This window comes from Stenella coeruleoalba, assembly GCF_951394435.1.
Source record: "Stenella coeruleoalba genome assembly, chromosome: 10".
Taxonomy (NCBI): Eukaryota; Metazoa; Chordata; class Mammalia; order Artiodactyla; family Delphinidae; genus Stenella; species Stenella coeruleoalba.
In genome coordinates this window covers 40,174,206-40,193,826 of record NC_137156.1, presented here as the reverse complement: position 1 = coordinate 40,193,826, position 19,621 = coordinate 40,174,206, and the positions used below count along the sequence as shown (strand labels likewise).

Below are 19,621 nucleotides of genomic sequence, written 5' to 3'. Positions count from 1 at the left end.
AACAGTATTTGGTAATAGGACACTTTGTGACTGTTGGCATGTAATTTAGAAGTAGTTCAAAGACTTGAGGGATATCATTTTAACAAATTTCTTCCTTTCCCAATTACTATGTAAACAACGTTTCTCAACGCTTATGTCTATAAAAATCAAAAACAGGTAGAGAATTGGTGTGGCACCTTATCTCCTTCCACCATTAGGTAATATTAGTCTGTGAATACCTGAACTAATTGAGGAGAAACACCATATTTCTCATTGAGATGCATTTTCAATAAAATTGTACTTTTTAGGTTTCACAAGTTATAAAAATGTGTAATATAGTGATGTTGCTTAATAAATCGTTGTACTAGTGATAACCGTAATGACAATTTGATTCATAAGAAAATTTTCAACAAAGCCTATGGTCACAAGCAAGAAGCTTAAATATATACTCAATTTTGTTGCAAAGAAGGTGATAGTGATCAGTAAAAGACTTTAAAGCATACAAATATACTAATTAGGATAAAGTTCTATAGGGGCAGTGAATGGAATTAGGAATTCAATAAGAAAGGGAACCATATAAAATTTCTTGTTCATATATTTTTAAATGGATGTTGGCAGACATCAAATATTTAGGGTATTTGGAGTCCACTAGATACAATTAAGAATGATGTAATGGTTTTAGTTTAAAACGTCAACATTTGCAGTAAGTCAGAAATTATATCCTCTACAAGTATTTAAATTTATGATGGAAAATTTAGGTATCAACTTAGAAATGAACAAGGGGGTACATAGTTCTTTAAAATTCTTATATGGAGTCCATTTTTTAAAATGTCTTAAGACCACCAGCCTATACGTTATATTGTGGGGATGGGGTTCAAAGGAAGAACAGAAGTTACTAGAAATGATCTTCAATCCTCCACTCCAAAGTATCTTCCTCCCCAGTTCTCCCGAGTACCTGAAATTACCCATCATCAGAATCTTAATACTTCAAATTCAGACACTAGTTTCCCAGAGTTTTTGTTGTGTAATGGGAGAGGTGATTAGCCAATCAAATTAGGATCTGCAAGGAATGTGAGGAAGGACAGATGTATTTTTTATTATGGAAAAAGGTGGGGGGGGGGACGGACAAACTAGTACAACCTGAGTTCTAGTCCCTGGTCTATGTCTAACCAGAAGTTTATGCTACAGGACAAGCTACTATGTTCTCTTTGTATCTAGGTAAAATAACTTGTCAAACTTCCACCAAAAAGGAACAGAAAGAGGGCACCTTAAAGGTCAGGCTGTTTATTTCTATACCTGGAGATGTAGAAAGGATTAATTATATATAACCATAAGAATGGGCCATCGGAACTTCCCCGGCGGTCAAGTGCCTAAAACTCTGCACTTCCACTGCATGGGGCGCAGGTTCGATCCCTGGTCAGGGAACTTGGATCCCCCATACCCTGCAGCGCGGCCAAAAAAAAGAGAAAAAGAATGGGCCAACAATTGTCACTGCCCCCCTAAACTGAGAACCTGATGAGAATTGGAGCCCCAGTCCCACCTCTGGAATTGTGCCAAAAGCAGTAAGATGCGGAACAGAGAATGTCTAAAATTGAAATGGAGGCTTTGTGGTTAAGCTCTTTAGACAAGGGAGGAAAGGAACCACCAATGGCATCTCTAGCTACCATGGGCCCCAAACACAGTACTTTGTAAATGTTTCCAGTTTATTGGCATACTTCCTTTAAAAATTTTTTTTAGTTAATTTTGGGGGGTGGGGAGAGAGGAGACAAAAGAAAGGACTTAAAGTCTAAAAGGGCAGAGAGGGAGAAAAGTTTCTCACCTCATTCCTCCAGTCACCCCAATTCCTCTCCTAAGAGGCAACGTTTACCAGTTCCTCATCTAACGTCTCTATTTTTAATTTTTTACCAAAAGCTCACTCTTTTACTTTTCCCCTAGGTGCCTGAAAATTCCCCAAGCACAGCCCCTCCCTAGTGAGAGGGGGAAACAGTAAAAGGGCTTGGCTTTGTTCACCCCGAAAGGAGCCTACAAGGTGGAGCAGCTGGTTTTGAGGCTGCAGGTGGGGCTGGCGGGGGAATGAGAGAACCGAAGAACACCCTCAGGGCGCCCTCCCTAAAGAGGCCAGTCCCTCACGGCTCCTCACGTCGTCTTTTTCAATAAGGAGCTAATAATACCCGCGTGGCTCATAGATCGTAGGCAGTGCCAGCGGACTGCGCACAGTAAAGCGCCTCGGGACCGTAAGGCGCAGGAGGCGCCTGGGGGCTCTGAGCCGCGAGGAGAGGGTCCGTGGCCCCGGTGCGGAGAGTGGCAGCCGCGAGAACGGCCTCCCTCACAATCTGCCCCTCCGGTCCTCCCCCCATCCAAAAGCGCACCTTCTCACCCGCAGGCGGCCGACGAGCCTCGGGGCCTCGGGCTCCTCCCGCCTCCCGCCTCAGGTGGACCGAATCCCTCGGAAGGACAGGTGGCGGCTCCTCATTGCTATAGAGACGACCCGGCTCGCGAGCCGCGCCCAGTCCCTGACCGGGGCGTCGTGACGTCATCACGCCCTCCCCGGGCGCTTGGCCTTGCGGGCTGCGCGTCACCCCGGCCGGGGGGCGGGGCGGGGCTCTCACCGGCACCGTTCAGAGCCAGGCTGCCCGGGCTCCAGCGGCCCGGGAACCGGGATAAGTAGGACGGCGGCCGCGGCGACTGGGGGTGCGGGGTGGAGCGTGCCCTATATTTTCTATACGGGTTCCGGGGCCCGGTAGAGGCGCGCCGAGAGGAGAGGAAAGTGCGGCGGCCCTGGAACCTGGATATGGCGCGAGGCAAGCTGCGCGCGGGCGGGCGGGCTATGGCGCAGGCGGGTTGCGGGGCCGGCGCTGGTGGCGGGGCCCGTTGCATGGCGGTCTGTCGGCGGAGTCGCCCTCGGGGGCTGTCAGGTTGGTGGCTGCGGGGAGTGGGTCCACCGTGCCCAGGTGGGAGGCCGGGCGGGCGCAGGGCCCTGGGAAGGTCCCGAGCCCGGCGTGCCCACCCTTCTCCGGCCCTAGCCCGGTGGCCGGGAGGCTGGACGGCGGCCTGATCCTCCCCCACCCCGTGTTCTGGCCCCCATCCCTGCCCCTCCATTCCGTCCTGTGACTCCTCCCCCATGACTTCCAAACCCCACCCCGTGACTGCGCCCGCCTCAACCTCTGTGACCCCCACACCCCACCCACTGACCCTAAGACCTCACCAGGTAATCCTCACTTCTTATTCATTGACTCTGCCAACCCAGGAATTTCCCCAGCACTGCCCAGGGACCCACCATCCTCAGCTCTAAACCAGTGACTCACGACCCGAGATCCCTACATCCCCCAAAACGTCAGTGACCCCACTGGTCTGGTAACCCCCTCCACTTCTACCCCGTGTTCCCCCACAAACTTGGTGACTCCCCCCAAACCTTTCCTGGTAACTCCTAAGCCATACCTACTAAAATAGTTTCCCACCCAGTTATCTTCTACATAACCCTCAGTATCTGATAATCCCTTCTTTGCCCTGTAACTTCATGATCCTCATTCCATGTGCCCCCTTCATCCTAAAATCACCTCCACGGACATCCCTCTCTGCACTCCAGCCCCCCAGTGTTAATCAGCACATGACTTACAAGTGCCCTAGCACCGAGCTGGTGCTCAGGAAGATATAGAGATGAATATGAAGTAGATATAGTTGGAGTCATCAGAGAATCTGGATTGAGTGTGTGGTCCCAGATTCAAGTCCTAGCTCTGCCACCATTGTGCTTTGGGAACCTGGAAAAAGTCCTTTCCTCGCTCTGGACCTCAGTTTCTCATCTGTATTATGATAAGGTTGGGTTAAATGATCTCAGAGTTTCCTTCCAGCTGTGACGTTCTGCAATTCTCAGTCAAGATAATATTTGTTTGCAATCATTTTTATACTCTGTACTCCTAACTAGAAGTTTACTGTTGTAATCTCAGCCCAGGGTCCACTTGCTTCTTGAACCTTATTCCCTCACTCCTGCAACCCCCCTACACTCTTAATAGTCCATACCCATTTCCCTTGATCAGGCCTCATCAGTTAACATGTTTGCAAAGCAGGATAAGAGTGCTTCAGCTTGGGGTATTGATGTGATAAGAGATCTGGGTTCTAGTTTGACTCTGGCCTGTAAAGTATGGCACCTTAGGCACACCATTTAGCCTCAGTCTTCACTTCTCCTAGGGTAGGATAATAGTAGTGCTTGAGATAATGCATTCAAAGCATTTGGTACCAGGCCTAGCCCATGGGAGCCCTTAAGTATAAGCCGAGAAGCTCTTGCGGGTCTTACTGTGTCCTGGGTGCTAGGGAGTCAACAGATAATGAACACAGGGGCCACACTTTGCATTATTTTGGTACCCCCCCCCCAAGCTCTTGGAATCACTGTCCTCTTATCTCTGCTGTGGCCTCCTCACTTCTCTGGGTTTTTACCCTGCTATCTCCTTAATGATGATTGGCACTTACGGCTGAGCGCCTACTGTGCACCAAGCTTTGTATGTGTAAACTGTTTCCCCTCACAACCCCAATATATCTACCACTATTTCCCATATTTTGTTTGTTTTGGTTTGGTTTTAAACAAATGAAGAACCTGAAACTCACCCGGATGAGTAGCAGAGCTGGGATTTGAACCCACAGTCTTCAAAACTCATTTGATCCATTGCTTTTCTTGCCCCTAAACCTACCTAGTTTTCCAGGTCACTCTCAGCCCCTTGTTCCTTATTTTCTAATAATTTCTAAGCCCAACACCAACGCTTTCCCCATCACTTCTAAGGTTTCTCTTAACCTTTGCCCCATGGTTTGGTGACTTCCTCAACCCATTGTTCATGACTTTTGACCCCACGTGTCCTGAGACCCCTGCACCTTAATACCTCTCTTTACCCTTTGTCCAAATATCCTCTCACCCTGTGAGTCCTTGGAGCTCCCACTTACCCTAAACTTACCCTAAGGTGTCTCCCACCTCAGTGGCACTCTATCCCAAATCCTCTCATCCTGTTAAATCCTTTACCCCCAGGAATTCATATACATAAGAGATTGGAAATCTCTTGGAGTGTTACAGCTGCTTCCCTTCTACCATCCTCAGCCACATCCTGTTACTCAAAACCTTCATCTAAGTTAGCCCTTCATCTAGTGAGTGCTTCACCCAGCTTCAGTGAAATGAGCCCCTTCCATCCCAATGTGAACCCATCCTTCAAAATCTATACACCCTCCCATGCTAAGATCCCTCCTCTTCATACCCTTTTCAATAGCTTGTGAGATCCTGCCTCTTAGATTCTGGGATCTCATAGCATCTTTCTCATTTTCATCAGTGATCTTTTCAAACCAGAATCATCTTTTACCTTATCCCCCTTCCTGTGCCCTATCCCTTCTCACAGTGCCTTTTTCCTTCCCTACTCTTATTTTTCTCCCTCACCTCACCTCACCCTCACCTGCATCCTCACCTCACCAATCTTGGTAGCATTGATTATGGTGTAAACCTTTCTCCCATCCCAGCTCTGCCCCTTCTTCCACTCTCCCTGCCACTCTCTCCTTCACACACAGCATGGCCAACCACACTTCCCTGCTTTGTCCAGAGAACTACACTTTTCTCTGGGAACCTCTGATAATAGATCACCAAGATCACAGTCCTTTAGGTAGCAAGAAGAGAGATCTTGGAAATCCTTCTGAATAAATGTAGCCAAGTCTTCTTGACACACTTCCACTCTTCTATCCGGTTTATGAAGCTGCTTGCTGTATATGCCCTCAGGGTAGAATGCTTTGAGTGTCAACACCAGTTAGCCCCATTGTTTTCCAAGCCCTGGGAGGACTTTCCAGTCCCCTCCCACCAGAGGACTGGATGGTGAGTAGCAAAATGTGACATTAAAGATCCACTTCCAAAAGTCTATTCTGTGGGTCACCAAATTCCCAAATTTGGGAATTATTGAGAATTCCCAAATTCCCAATAATATACTTATTGGCTGTATAGCAGTAAATTCAGCAGAGGGCAGATTTAGAGTTAAGGAAGGCATAAATCTTGGGGTCTGCAAATTTTGTGGGTTGATTTCTTTAAAAGGAGCTTTCGCCTTAGATTTGTTTAATGTCTCTTAGACTATAGAACATATTCTGCCTTGGATCTTAGTTATTTGGGTACTCTTCTCACCCAACACCCACCCTCCACCCCCACTGTGGTTTCCTTGAGAACAGAAGCTGGGTTTTCTTTATCTTTTGTTATCTTAATCCTGTCCCACATATTTAGCAGGTAGTCAGTGAATACTTACTGGATTGAATGAACTCATTCAGAAATTCTGCATCAGGTACAAACAAGTGAAAACAGCTAGTGTCTATATCTACTTTGTAGCTACAACAACCCTTCTCCCCAAATCCCTCCAAACGTGATAATGGGCAAGTCCCTTCATTTAAACATTCTGGAATTTAGACACTTCCTTTTTTAGTCATAGCTTGGGTGGGGGAATGGGTGTAAGTGCTTCTTTTTACTGTGTTTCTGGTTAGACTAGAGAGACTGGTTGACATAGTGGCTAGTATACAGTGGTAACAAGGCCAGGGTCTGTCATATGTAGACCAGTTCTCAAGAAAACAGCTAGATGAAATATTTAGCAGAGGTTGCAGAGACAATCAGAGAAGAGAAGAAATCAAAGTGGCAAAATGTTGGTAATTGTTGAAGTTGGGTAATGGGTTCGTGGAGTTCATTATACTAGTCCTTCTACCTTTATGTATGTTTGAAATCCATAATAAAAAATTGGAGAAAAAAGAGGACAGCTAGGTGAACAAGTGCAAATTTAGCACTGTTCCTTGCAAAATACATCAAAACAAACGAGCTGTTGTTACTGAGTCAGTACTATTATCTTGGTTAAGTAGTATATTTAGTCCCAACCTATTTTTGACCTCTTCTGTTTGTGAGATATCATGATGCTAAATTCAAAAATTAGCACACTGCAGAAATGTATCATCCTGGCAACAAGCACCTGTGGCCTTGGTCCTGCCCTGCTTCCCAGCCCAGGTGTGGTTTCTTATGTTAATGGGCTGGACTGGGCCTGAGAAGAGGGAGAGACAGTGGGGGAAGTGAGGGAGAGATCAGAGCTCAACTAGGGTCTTCCCCTTCTGGCCTAAACCCTTCAGATTACTGGGAGATTCTAAAAGTATGGAGGTTCATTCATTCACTCACTCATTCGGTCATTCCACTAATGTTTGGTGAATATCTGCTGGAGGCCAGGTACTTTTCTCATACCTGGGGATAGAGCAGTGAATAAAACAGAGTTCCAGGACTTGAGGAGCTCACCTGTTGGGATGAGGCAGAAACATACCATAAACAAGTAAAATATATATTGGGAAAATTAAACAGAGAAGGAAGATAAAAAGTACCAGGAACCAGGATATTAAGTTTTAAGTAGGGTGGTCAAGGAAGGTCTTATTGAAAAGGCAACATTTGAGCAAAGACCCAAAGAAGTTGAGGTGAGCCAAACATTTATCTGAGGGAATTATATTCCAGTCAGAGGGAACAGCAAGTGCAAAAACCCTGAGTCAGGAGTATGCCTCGTATATTCAAGAAACATGAGGACACCAGTCAGTATGGCTGCAGTAGGGTGGAGAGGAGAAACAGCAAGAGATGTGGAGGTGGGAGTGGATTGGTGGTAGATCATATTAGGCCTTATAGGCCCCTGGATTTTTTGTGAATTGTGGGTGAGATGGGAGCGATTGGAGGGTCCTAGGCACCCAAGTGACATGATCTGACATAAAGGATCATTGTGGCTGCTATGTTGAGAATGAGTTGTAGGTGGCAAGAGTGAAAGCAAGGAAACTGATTAGGAAACTATTGCAATAGTCCAGGCAAGACAAGTTGGTAGTTTGTACCCAAGGTAAAGCAGTGCTAGAGTGAGAAGTGGTTGGATTCTGGATATGTTTTGAAAGAGGACCCAACGGGATTTGCTGATGGATTGGAAGTGGCATATAAAAGAAATAGAGAAGTTGAGGGTGGCTCCCTCATTTTTGGTCTGAGCAATTTAAGGATGGAGTTCGCATTTACTGAAATGGGGGAGCCTGGAAGAAGGATACATTGTAGGAAGGGGAGATAAGGAATTCACTTTTGAATATGTCAAGTTTGAGATGTTTTTGGACGTGAAGATGTTAAATAAGCAGCTGGATATACAAGTCTGTTAGACTTGCTAGTCAATTTCTGCCCTCCTGGGAACTGAAAGAACACTATTACTGGGCAAGAGACAAAGGAGTATGGTGGGAAGAACACTAGCGGCTCAGGTGTGAGACCCGGCTCTGCCACCAGGTAGCTCTGTGACCCTTTCAGACTCCTCTGGCAGCTCTGGCCTGTTTCTTCATCTGCAAAATGGTAGCTTTAGACTAGAAATGAGTTGTCTTCTCAGCTCCTCCTGTGTGAGAGTCGATGAAGTAGTGCATAGAGCAAGAGAGATAATATAACTGTACGTATATCTGAGAGGATGTTGGAAACTGCTGAGCTCTACACAGTGTAGTGGCGTTGGTGGTAAGAGGCCTCCCTTCCTTTGCTAAAGCAATACCCAGTTAGTGCCTGCCATGTTCTGGGCACTGAACTCAGGATCCGATGACAGAGAGAAGCATCCGTGCCCTCGTGGAACACTACAGACGAACCTCCTGGTGTAGCTTCACTGCTGAGTATAGAGGGAGTAGGCTGGAGTCTGATGGTCTGGTGCGGTGTTGGCCAGGGAAAGCTTGTTCTTGACCTGGGTCTGGGAGAAAACTACGTGGATGTCGGAGATGAGGCAAGATGGTAATCCAAGTGAGGAAAAAGTGGGCATCCTAGCTAGGGCTGGAGGAAGAGCTGGGGTGGTGGGACTCAGTTCCTTCCCTCCTTCGTTCTTTTTAATATTTATTTGGTTGTGCTGAGTCTTAGTTGCGGCACACGGGCTCCTTAGTTGCGGCTTGTGGGCTCCTTAATTGTGGCAGGTGAACTCTTAGTTGCAGCATGCATGAGGGACCTACTTCCCTGACCAGGGGTCGAACCCAGGCCACCTGCATTGGGAGTGTGGAGTCTTAACCACTGCTCCATCAGGGAAGTCCCCCACGCTCCTTCATTCTTACACTCAGCATTTACTCCTCTGCCAGGAACTTCTCTTAGGGAGCTTATAGTTCTGTAGCAGATGAAGGGTTTCTTTCTTTTTTTTGGCCGCACTACGAAGCAGGTGGGATCTTAGTTCCCCAACCAGGTATCAAACCTGCGCCCCCTGCATTAGAAGCACAGAGTCTTAGCCACTGGACCGCCAGGGAAGTCCCTAGATGAAGGGTTTCAAATCTGGTCTCAGTTAGATCTAATTCACAATAAGTAGGGTTGATTTAGGATTCAAATTTGAGCTAAAGAGTTTAGTTAATTATGTGGCCTAGTAGTATTATTCATTTAGTATCTGTGGGCACATTCTTTGTTTGGTGCTGATTAAGCTGAAATGCATGCTCTCCAGGAACTTAAATTATAATCAGTTTAGCAGAAAGTAGGATGTGTGATTTTCACCCCAAGAAAGTTGAGTTTAAGGAAAAAAAAAACCTGGCAGAGTAATCCCTTCACTGCATCTGGAAGCACAGACGTCTAATCCTTGTGTCATTTAGATGTTGATGCTTATATTTTAAGGAGAGTCTCTGACTAGCTAAACAAGAATACAAGATATAGGGAATTCCCTGGTGGTCCAGTGGTTAGGACTGCGCACTTCCACTGTAGGGGGCACAGGTTCAATCCCTGGTCGGGGAACTAAGATCCCACATCCTGTATGCCATGCAGTGCGGTCAAAAATAAATTAATTAATTAATTTATAAAATACGAGATATAACCCATCTTAATGATCCAGTCACTCACAAAATTAGAGTGGATATGTAACTAGCATCTTTCACTTAACAGAATGGGAATATTTTGTTCTGGTGAGTAATAAAAAAAAAAAAAAAGAACAACTGAGCTACAAATCCAAGTGCAGCTGAAGCCATTATCTTTTTTTAAAAATAAATTTATTTTATTTATTTATTATTTTTGGCTGTGTTGGGTCTTCGTTGCTACGCACGGGCTTTCTCTAGTTGTGGCGAGCTGGGGCTACTCTTCCTTGCGGTGCGCGGGCTTCTCATTGCAGTGGCTTCTCGTTGCAGAGCGTGGGCTCTAGGCGTGCAGGCTTCAGTAGTTGTGGCTCGCGGGCTTCAGTAGTTGAGGCTCACGGGCTCTGGAGCACAGGCTCAGTAGTTGTGGCGCATGGGCTTAGTTGCTCCGTGGCATGCGGGATCTTCCTGGACCAGGGCTCGAACCCCATGTCCCCTGCATTGGCAGGCGAATTCTTAACCACTGCACCACCAGGGAAGCCCTGAAGCTATTATCTTTAACTGGTGGCCTTAAGCTACTGACAAAACCTCAGATGCCTCTTGCCCTGGCAGCTGTCAGTCAAGGTATGGAAATGTGAGTGTCCGTGTGAGGGTCTCACAAATCCTATGTCTCTGTTTTGCTGCTCGAAGTGCAGGGCCTACTTGGGCTCCTCACTTATAGTTCAGAAAGATCTGGGATGTTTCAAAGCTTCAGTGTATTAGACTGACACCAGCTGGAAGTCAGAGCGCTTCTTCTACTGCTTCCTGGTTAACGCTTGCCTTCCATAATGCTTCATCTCAGAGAAGCCCAGATGTAACTTGTTAGCCTGGTACTGTTTCTCACTGCATAACTTTTCATTTGTTGGAAGTCCCTGCTGCTTTGGGATAGCTGATAAAGCATGAGACCCATGCAGTTAAGATAAGCTCAAGGAACTGGGAGCTCCTTGAGATTGTAGAACTGACACAAGCCTTAGATGTAGAAGGTGTGGCAGGGGTACCTAAGACCAAAGTTCTCTCTGTCTGAGAAGATCATCCTTTCAATCTAGGAGGTACTGTCCCAAAGCCACAGAAGCAGTGAGGGAGAAAAGCAGCCCCTGCTCATCTGCCACTTCAGCCAGACCCACCCTCTTGACCAGCCTGGGGACATACCAGGCTGGGGAGCCAGTATGTCCTTAGCTCCTATGTAGATTTGCCCTGGAGTAGCCATGCCTTGTTAGGGGAGAATCATAGATATTCCTCTAGCCAACACAAGGAGTGCAAAGCTTGCTTTTAGACTTTCTTCTTTTATTCTTATATTTTTATTTATTTATTTTACATAGGTAACACATTCACAGGGCTTAAAATTTTTTTTGTAAGTGTGAAAGATATGCAGTGAAAAGTCACCCTTCCATCGCTGTGCCCGTCACTCAGTTATCCTTCCACCTTGGTTAGTAATTGCTTCACTGTCTTTCCATAGATTTTTTATGGCAGTGGCAGCATACAAAAGGCACTGTTTTGTACCTTGAAATTTTTATTCAATATATTTTGGAGATCTTCCATGTCAGTATGTAAGGAACATCCTCATTTATTTATGTCTACATAATAAGGAAGTTCTGTATTGATAGACATTTATGCTGTTTGGAATTTTTTTGCTATTATTACATGCAGGGATGCCATGAATAACCTTGGACGTGTGCCGTTTTCCACACATGTACGTCTACCTGTAGACTAGACATGAAGTTGCTGGGTCAGATGGTGTTCACATTTGTAATTTTGATTGATAACTGCCAAATTGCCCGACATAGAGCTTATACCAATGAATACTCCCACCAACAATGTAGGACTGTGCCTGTTTCCCCACAGCCTCAGGGACATTGCTTTTTCCTTTTTTTTGGCCGCAGCGTGGCATGAGGGATCCTAGTTCCCCGACCAGCGATCAAACTCGCACCCCCTGCAGTGGCAGTGTGGCGCCTTAACCACTGGACAGCCAGGGAAGTCACACAGGGACATTGCTTTGAGTTAAGAATATACAGACTACCTTCAACATAGGATACTGAATCATGGGGCCCCACTGTGACACTCTATTCCACAAGACACACAAAGTACCACACAGCCCAGTTTGAAGAATACCACAATGATATATTTTAAAGAGTAACTGGACCTCTGGTGGTTATAAGAGAAGAAAGGAAGAAAAAATCCTAGAGGAAGAAGTTCCCTACCTCAGAACTTAAATTGGCATAAATTAGAGGAAGAATAGGTATCTGTCTTTGCAGAACCAAGGAGGGATGAGATGCCAGTAGTATCAATCATAGGAAGGCTGTGGGGAGAGTAAAGGAGAACTCCCAGAGGGCGGAGCTGGGCAACCAAGCAGACGGGTTTAGTGTCCACTGTAGAGCTGCCTCTCAGCTCAATGCTGGTATCTTTTCATTTCAGCGACTTTTTTTTTTTTTTTTTTAAAGATTATACCCCCTCCTTTTAGTACTACTGTTCATTTCATTTTGGCCTCTTCTGCCCTCTTCTCACTTGGAGTTTAGGTTTCTGCGAGTTGGAACTGGATGAGTGTTCAGCCTTGTCTTTTTTCACTTAGCGTTGATTTGTTAACCCTCCTCCACTAATCCAGATGGTCTTCGTGGTTCTTGTCTGAAACGTTTAAACAAGCATCCTGTGCAAGTAGCTCTTGTTTTCTGTCCATTCTCTTCGTGGGATGAATTATGAAGATGAGGTGATTAGATCTCAGATCCTGAACCTTTCCTGGTGGGGTTAAGCATTGACAGATTGTTCTCTGGAGAACCTGGAGCCCCTATAGTGCCATTAGCAATGCACGCTTGCGCCCGCCTCTCCTGGCCTTGCCAACACTGTTGGTTCAAATTATTTTTTTTGTAATTAATAGACTGTTTCTTAGAGCAGTTTTAGGTTTGCAGAAAAACTGAACAGAAAGTACAGAGAGTTCCCATATACTCCCTTCTTCCCCAACCCCCCACCCCCAGTTCCCAGTTTCCCCTGCTAACATCTTACATTGGTGTAGTATATGTGCTACAATTGATAAACCAATGTTGAGGCATTATTATTAATTAAAGTCCATAGTTTACAATTATGGTTCACTCTTTGTGTTGTACATTCTATGGGTTTTGACAAACGTATGATGTCAGTTATCCACCATTACAGAGTTATGCAGAATAGTTTCACTGCTCTAAAAATGACCTGTGCTCCACCTGTTCATCCCTCCTCCCCTCGCCCTACACCCTTGGCAACCACTGATCTTTCCACTGTCTCTATAGTTTTTCCTTTTCCAGAACATCATATAGTTGGAATGATACTATATGTAACCTTTTCAGATTGGCTTCTTTGATTTAGCAAAATGCATTTTAAGTTTCCTCCATGTCTTTTCGTGACTTAACAGCTCTTTTTATTGCTGAATAATATTCCATAGTATGAATGTACCACAATTTGTTTATTGAAAGGCATCTTGATTGCTTCCAGTTTGGGGCAATTATGAATAAAGCTGCTATAAACATCCATGTGCAAGTTTTTCTGTGGACATAAGTTTTCAACTCATTTGGGCAAATACCTAAGAATAGGATTTCTGGATCTTATGGTAAGAATATGTTTAGCTTTGTAAGAAACTGCCTGTCTTGCAGAATACCATTTTACTCTGCCATTTTGCATTCCCACCAGCATTTGGTGTTGTCAGTGTTTTGAATTTTGGCTCCTGTAATAGGTGTGTAGTGATATCTCATTGTCTGTTGGATGTGAATACTGTTACTTTGATTTTTGGTAATTTGATAAGTATAATATCATCATGATTATTCTTTCTTGTTCTTTAATTACTAATTAAACTTTTTTTTAATATTAGTGTTTTTTGCTTATGTGAATTCATATTGTAGCCTTATTTGTCCAGTGGGAATTTGATAATGGTTTTGGAGGTTTGTAAGTGTCTGCATGTGGTTTTCTTTTCTACCTAGTTTTTTCTTCTATTGTGGTAAAATACACAGAACATAAAATTTGCCATCTTAACCATTTTTAAGTGTACAGTTCAGTTACATGTGTTTTTTTTAATTTACATTGGAGTATAGTTGATTTACAATATTGTATTAGTTTCTGCTGTACAGCAAAGTGAATCAGTTGTACATATACATATATCCACTCCTTTTTAGATTCTTTTCCCATATAGGTCATTACAGAGTATTGAGTAGAGTTCCCTGTATTATACAATAGGTCCTTATTAGTTATCTATCAGTTATATGTGTTTGTAATATCACGTGTTATGTTTTATTTCTTTAGTATTTTCCCCTAATGTCGAGGTTTGTTTTTTTGGGGTTTTTTTTGCGGTACATGGGCCTCTCACTGCCGTGGCCTCTCCCGCTGCGGAGCACAGGCTCCGGACGCGCAGGCTCAGCGACCATGGCTCACGGGCCCAGCCGCTCCGCGGCATGTGGGATCCTCCCGGGCCGGGGCACGAACCCGAGCGTCCCCTGCACATCGGCAGGTGGACTCTCAACCACTGCGCCACCAGGGAGGACCCCGTCGAGGGTTTTTTTAAGCCAACTCTTCTTTTTGACTTGATTTTCTTATGCTTCAAAAGTCCAGAACTCCCTGCTTATCCTGGTTGAGATCTGGATGTTGTTCCATTTTGATGAACTGGTAACATAAATGGAACCTTTTTGTCCCAGGGTGATGTTTTAAATAACATGATGTGTCTAAATAACCGTGATGATCCAGTTCCTCCTGATGCTGATGGAATGTTTCATTTTCAAATAGCCCTTCTCAAGCCAGCAGTGATCCCAGGCTGAATTCCAGAAACAATTGAGATGTAACCTCACCATATCTGTATTAATTTGCTTGTTGATGTAAAGTGATATCCTTAGGGTAACCCTGCCAAATTGCCTTTATTCTGCACTTTTCTTTTCATGGACTAAAGGTGGATTTGAAACTCCCCCATGATTGCTCTGTTGAATGTTTACAAACTAAGGTGTTAAAATTCACTTAAACATTTGGCCGAAAATTAGATTTTTAAGTTATCCGTTTTAGTGTAAATGAATGCCATTCTGCAGTAAAGGAGTATGCATTTTCATTGCCCTTTTGGAATTGAAAATAATCCACTTTGCCTAAATACTCCCTTTTCTGTGACTAATTCAAGCCTATAAAATTGTAGTAGCCAAATAAGAACCATACTAAAAAGTACTTTGGGCTTTTAACATATTTGTGCCTTTTGGAAAGAGGTGTTTAGCTGATGTTTTAAATATGTTTCTGTTATTAATTTCCTGTGTTCTCTTTAGTGTTTGGAAACCCACAGAACTAAGCCTGTTTCACTAGGCTTTTTGTGTGTGCATTGAAGTCTTCTTCTATAATCACAAATACTGAGTCATTTTACTACAGCTCTTCCAAATCCCGTTCTAATTTGTTTGCCACTTGACTCCCTCAGCCTTCATCCCTCCCAACCTAATGTCGCTTTGTCCTCTCTGAGAAGTTTTCTATATTTCCAAATGAAGAATTATCTGAGTGAAAATTGTCATTTTTTTTTTTTCAAAGTTGAGCATTCTTCTCTCTCCAAGCAAATGTTCTGTTTTTCTCTTTTTTGGCTTGTCAATACAGTTGCCCTCTGGGCTGGCTGAGGCAGAGTACATAAAGCCTTGCTCCAACGACCAGGGAGTTCAGGTTAGCAGAAAATGATAGACTAGTGAACAGGTGCCTGTAGTCAAGGCGAAGCCCAGCCTGGGTGTGGATCAGATTAGATCTAAACCATGACAAAGTGGAGAAGCACAAATACGTGGCTACTCTTTCATTTCCCATCTGTCATTTCTCTTACTTTTCTGCTTTGGGGAGGCAATTTAAGCACATCTTTTTTCATAGAGAGACCTAAAGATTCTATGTGTCTAGAAAGTTTTTCTAAATGTTATCTCACTGGTAATTTAAATTTATGTTTACAATAGGAAACACATTTATATATTATGAAGCCATAAGGTTGTTTCCTGCATCAGAGCAAACAGTAGGTTAAGTTCATTTAAAAATGCAACAAACAGGAATTGGACTTGCTGCTAATTCTGGGAGTGTCCGACTCCCTTTTCATCCTTACCTTTTGTCATGCTCTTATTCCCCACTCCCCCCTTTCCGCCAGACTGGCTCTCCCCTATACCCAGCTCAGGTCATTAGGGATCTGGTATAACTTACACCCTCCAAGGAGAAAACATAGCAGTTGCCCCTGCTCCCCCGCTCCCCCTCCTCTTTCTCAGAGGGCCACGGGAGTTATGAATCTGAAATGTCAAGTACAGGCGGGAACTGCTCAGACCCAGCCATCCTGAGGCAGTCACCAGCCTCTCTTTGGCTCTGCCAGTGTCACTGTTGTTGGTTTAGTACTGGCACAGGAGGATTCATCATTTAACAAAAGAAAGGGAGAAAAATGGCAATTAGACACTTGTACATGCCTGGCAGCCAGGAAGCACCTTCTCCTCACCTGCCGTCAGGCTCTGTTGGAAAGCAGCTTCAGAGGTCAGGGAAAGGTAGGAGAGCAAGAGTAGACTGTTTTAAAGGTGTATATTATGAGGCTTAAGGAGGAAAACTGTATTTAGCCTGGACATGAGAACATGTAAAAGAGTGGAGATTTGTTTTCTTTGAGTCTAAAAACTGTTATTTTGGGAAATGTGGCTACCAGCTCTTCCCTCTTTCCATGTGGCCAGGTCTAGAAGAACTGGTTTTAAGTTGCAGTGGGTGAGATGAAAGCTAAACAACCAGTATTCAAGCGTTTTGAGAGGTGATGTTGTGTCACGGTGGATTAGCAAAAGGAAGAAATGCACCAGATAGTGAGAGGTATGGACTCTGCGGCCAGCCAGTCTGGCTTTGATCCTGGCTTCAGCACTAACTAGTTCTGGGACCTTGGACAAATTACTCCACCTCTAAGCCTCAGTCACCTCATCTGTAAAATGGGGATAGTGTACCTACTTCCTCATAGCATTATTTTTAAGATTAAAAGAGTTAATATAGGTAAAGTGCTTTGAACAGCAGCTGACACATATTAAGGACTATATATTTGATAAGTGTTATTAGCACGAACAATGGAAAGAATTTTAGGGTCATTTGGACCAACACTTTATTTTACAGATTAAGAGGCAGTCACAGAAGATAGAATCGAGGTTAGAAGACTTTCTGCAGACTTCTGGTCCCGAGCTGTTGCCAGTACTCTTGGCTGTTTTAGAAATACCCATTGCTTCAAAAGCATATCCCTTTTGGTTCCTCTTCCATCCTCTTCCTCAGAGCCAGAATTTCTCGAGTACTTCCTGTGTGCCATCACTGTGCTAAATGCTGACATATGTGACCTCATTTCATCCTTACAGCAACGTTTGAAGAAGGCGCCACGATTATCCTCATTTTTTAGAAGTAGCATCTAAGTTTCAGAGAGGTTCAGTTAGTTTCCAAGGGTACACAGCATCAAAGAGGTAAAGTCTGGATTAGAACCAAGGCTGACACCAGAGCCTGTGTTTTTAACCATGGCACAGATTTTCCTCAGAAAGTCTCAATAGAATACAGATGAGCTAAATCAAACCAACCATTGCTTCAGCAGTCACAGGGCCCAGCCATAAAGATCTGAGGCCATTTTGTAATCCCTTTTCAACCTACAGTCTGCTTTGTTTTCCGACCTAGGTCTCTCAGGTGTATTCTTATTTCTGACACAATGCTGTTTATATGAAAACAGGTTACCAAAAGAACTTCTCTCCCTGATCAAGAGAATGAAAGTTGAAGGTCCTGGAGCAGATGAAAAGAGGCCAGGACCAGAGCTTTCATGAAATAGGGACCATGTGGGGGTTATCAGGACTCTGGGCAACATTGGGGTCACTGCCAGGGTCCTAGTAGACCAAAGAAGAGGAGTCAGATGTGGGAATTCCTAGGCCAGTGGTTCTTTACCTCCTTTAATCCCTGTAAGATTCAGATGACAGTCATGGACTCTCTTCAGAAAAATGTACAAGCTCACACACCATAAAAGTTTTACCAGGTGGCTTCAGGGTTCATAAACTCCAGCTAAAAACCTCTGTATTAGGCAGCAGAGTAGATTACTTAAGAGCCCACTCTGGTGCCGGATGGCCTGGATTCAAATCCTCTTCTTCCATTTATTAGCTGTGCAACCTTGAAAAAGTTAATGGCTTGGGCTTCAACTCCCTCAACTGTAAAATAAGGATAATAATAGTATCTAATTAAAGGACCATTTGGGGGATTAAACGAGTTACTATATGTAAATGCCTAGTACATGGTTAGCTCTCCAGCAGTATTCACTATTAGTGGTAGTAGTATTGCTATCCCCAGAGCTTAGCCCATTCAGTAAATGTTTATGGACAGAATGAATGAATAAAGATGCCAAGTCTAGGGTAGAGTATCCCAACCATTGTGTCACAACTGGGCCATAGTTTTGTCAAAATACTGATCCAATGAGCCCTTTGGGCTGCCAAAGCCCTAGCTGCTTGCTCCTGGCTTCAAGCAGCAGCATCCAAAGTGTGACATACAAATATCCTTCTCTCTGGGTGCCCTGATGTGAAGACAGTTTGGGCAGCACTGATTGAGATCAGCTGGCAGGTAGTGAGAACCAAGCAGGAAGTCCAGACTCCAGGTCCAGGAGAATTCTATGGATGGGTGGCAAAGAGAATCTTAACCCCTGAGCCTAGAGCAGAGGCTCTAGTACGCCCTGTACTACGGCAGACGCAGAGCAAGTGCTGCCAGTAGGACACTCCAGCGCTTCCCTCCTGGCACGAGGACCTGGTAAGTCACTGAACAAGGCATTGTGGAGAGCCCACAGTGAACCAGGAGCCAGGCTGGAGCCCAAAGTCTTGTATAGGCAACATGTGTTAAAGAGGTAGTGATAAGTACTGAAGTAGGTGACTCCAGGATTGTGAGTGCCAGGAAGAGGTAGTAGCCAGGGCTGCAGGGACTTATAAGGTGACCAGCCTTGCCTGCAAGGAGAATGAATTCTTAGGGTGATAGGAAGCCACTGAAGAGTTTTAATCAAGGAAGTGGTAGATTTAGATCTGTACATAGACATTCTGACACAGTATTACAAAATGAATAGGAAACAGGTAACGATTTATTGAGGACATATGTTAGGAGGCTCTTACATTAGTCAAGAGGTGCAAGGTGATACTCATCTGAAATTAGGTACCTAGACTTGTCTATCTTTTAATTTTTTAAATTAAGGTATAATTGACATACAACATTACATTCGTTTCAGGTGTATAACATGATTCGCTATCTGTATATATTGTGAAATGATCACCACAGTAAGTCTAATTAACATCCGTTCTCTTAGCAACTTCCAAATGTGCATTACAGTATTATTAATTGTAGTCATCATGCCGTACATTACATCCCCCAGGACTTATTTTATAACTGGAAGTTTGTACCTTTTCACTCCCTTTACTCATTTTACCTACCCCCAACCCCTGCCTCTGGCAATTACCAATCTGTTCTCTGTATCTATGAATCCATTAGTTTTCTTTTTTAAGACTCCACATGTAAGTGAGATCATAGTGTTTGTTTTTTCTCTGCCTGACTTATTTCACTTAGCATAATGTCCTTCCTCAGGGTACATCCATGTTATCGAAATGGCAAGATTCCATTCTTTTTTGTGGCTGAATAATATTCCATTGTGTGTGTGTGTGTGTGTGTGTGTGTGTGTGTGTGTGTGTGAGTGAGTGTGACAACTTCCTTAGCCATTCACCTGTCAGTGGACACTTAGGTTGTTTCCATGTCTTGGCTATTGTAAATAATGCTGCAATGAACATGGAGGTGCATATATCTTTTCAAGTTAAGGTTTTTGTTTTCTTTGGACAAATACCCAGAAATGGAATTCATGGATCAAATTTTTAATTTT

At 44.1% G+C, this 19,621-nt stretch overlaps 1 protein-coding gene across 3 annotated transcripts in view; it reads left to right on the top strand.

Moving 5' to 3' along the window:
• Positions 1–2,643: 2,643 nt before the first annotated feature.
• Positions 2,644–19,621, top strand: part of ZNF76 (zinc finger protein 76) — a 31,510-nt gene continuing 14,532 nt past the window's right edge. For 2 of the 3 annotated variants that reach the window (XM_079932871.1, XM_079932866.1), the window contains exon 1: positions 2,644–2,780. The gene's annotated coding sequence lies outside the window, so the exon portion shown is untranslated. The other variant, XM_079932867.1, reaches the window with a different exon arrangement.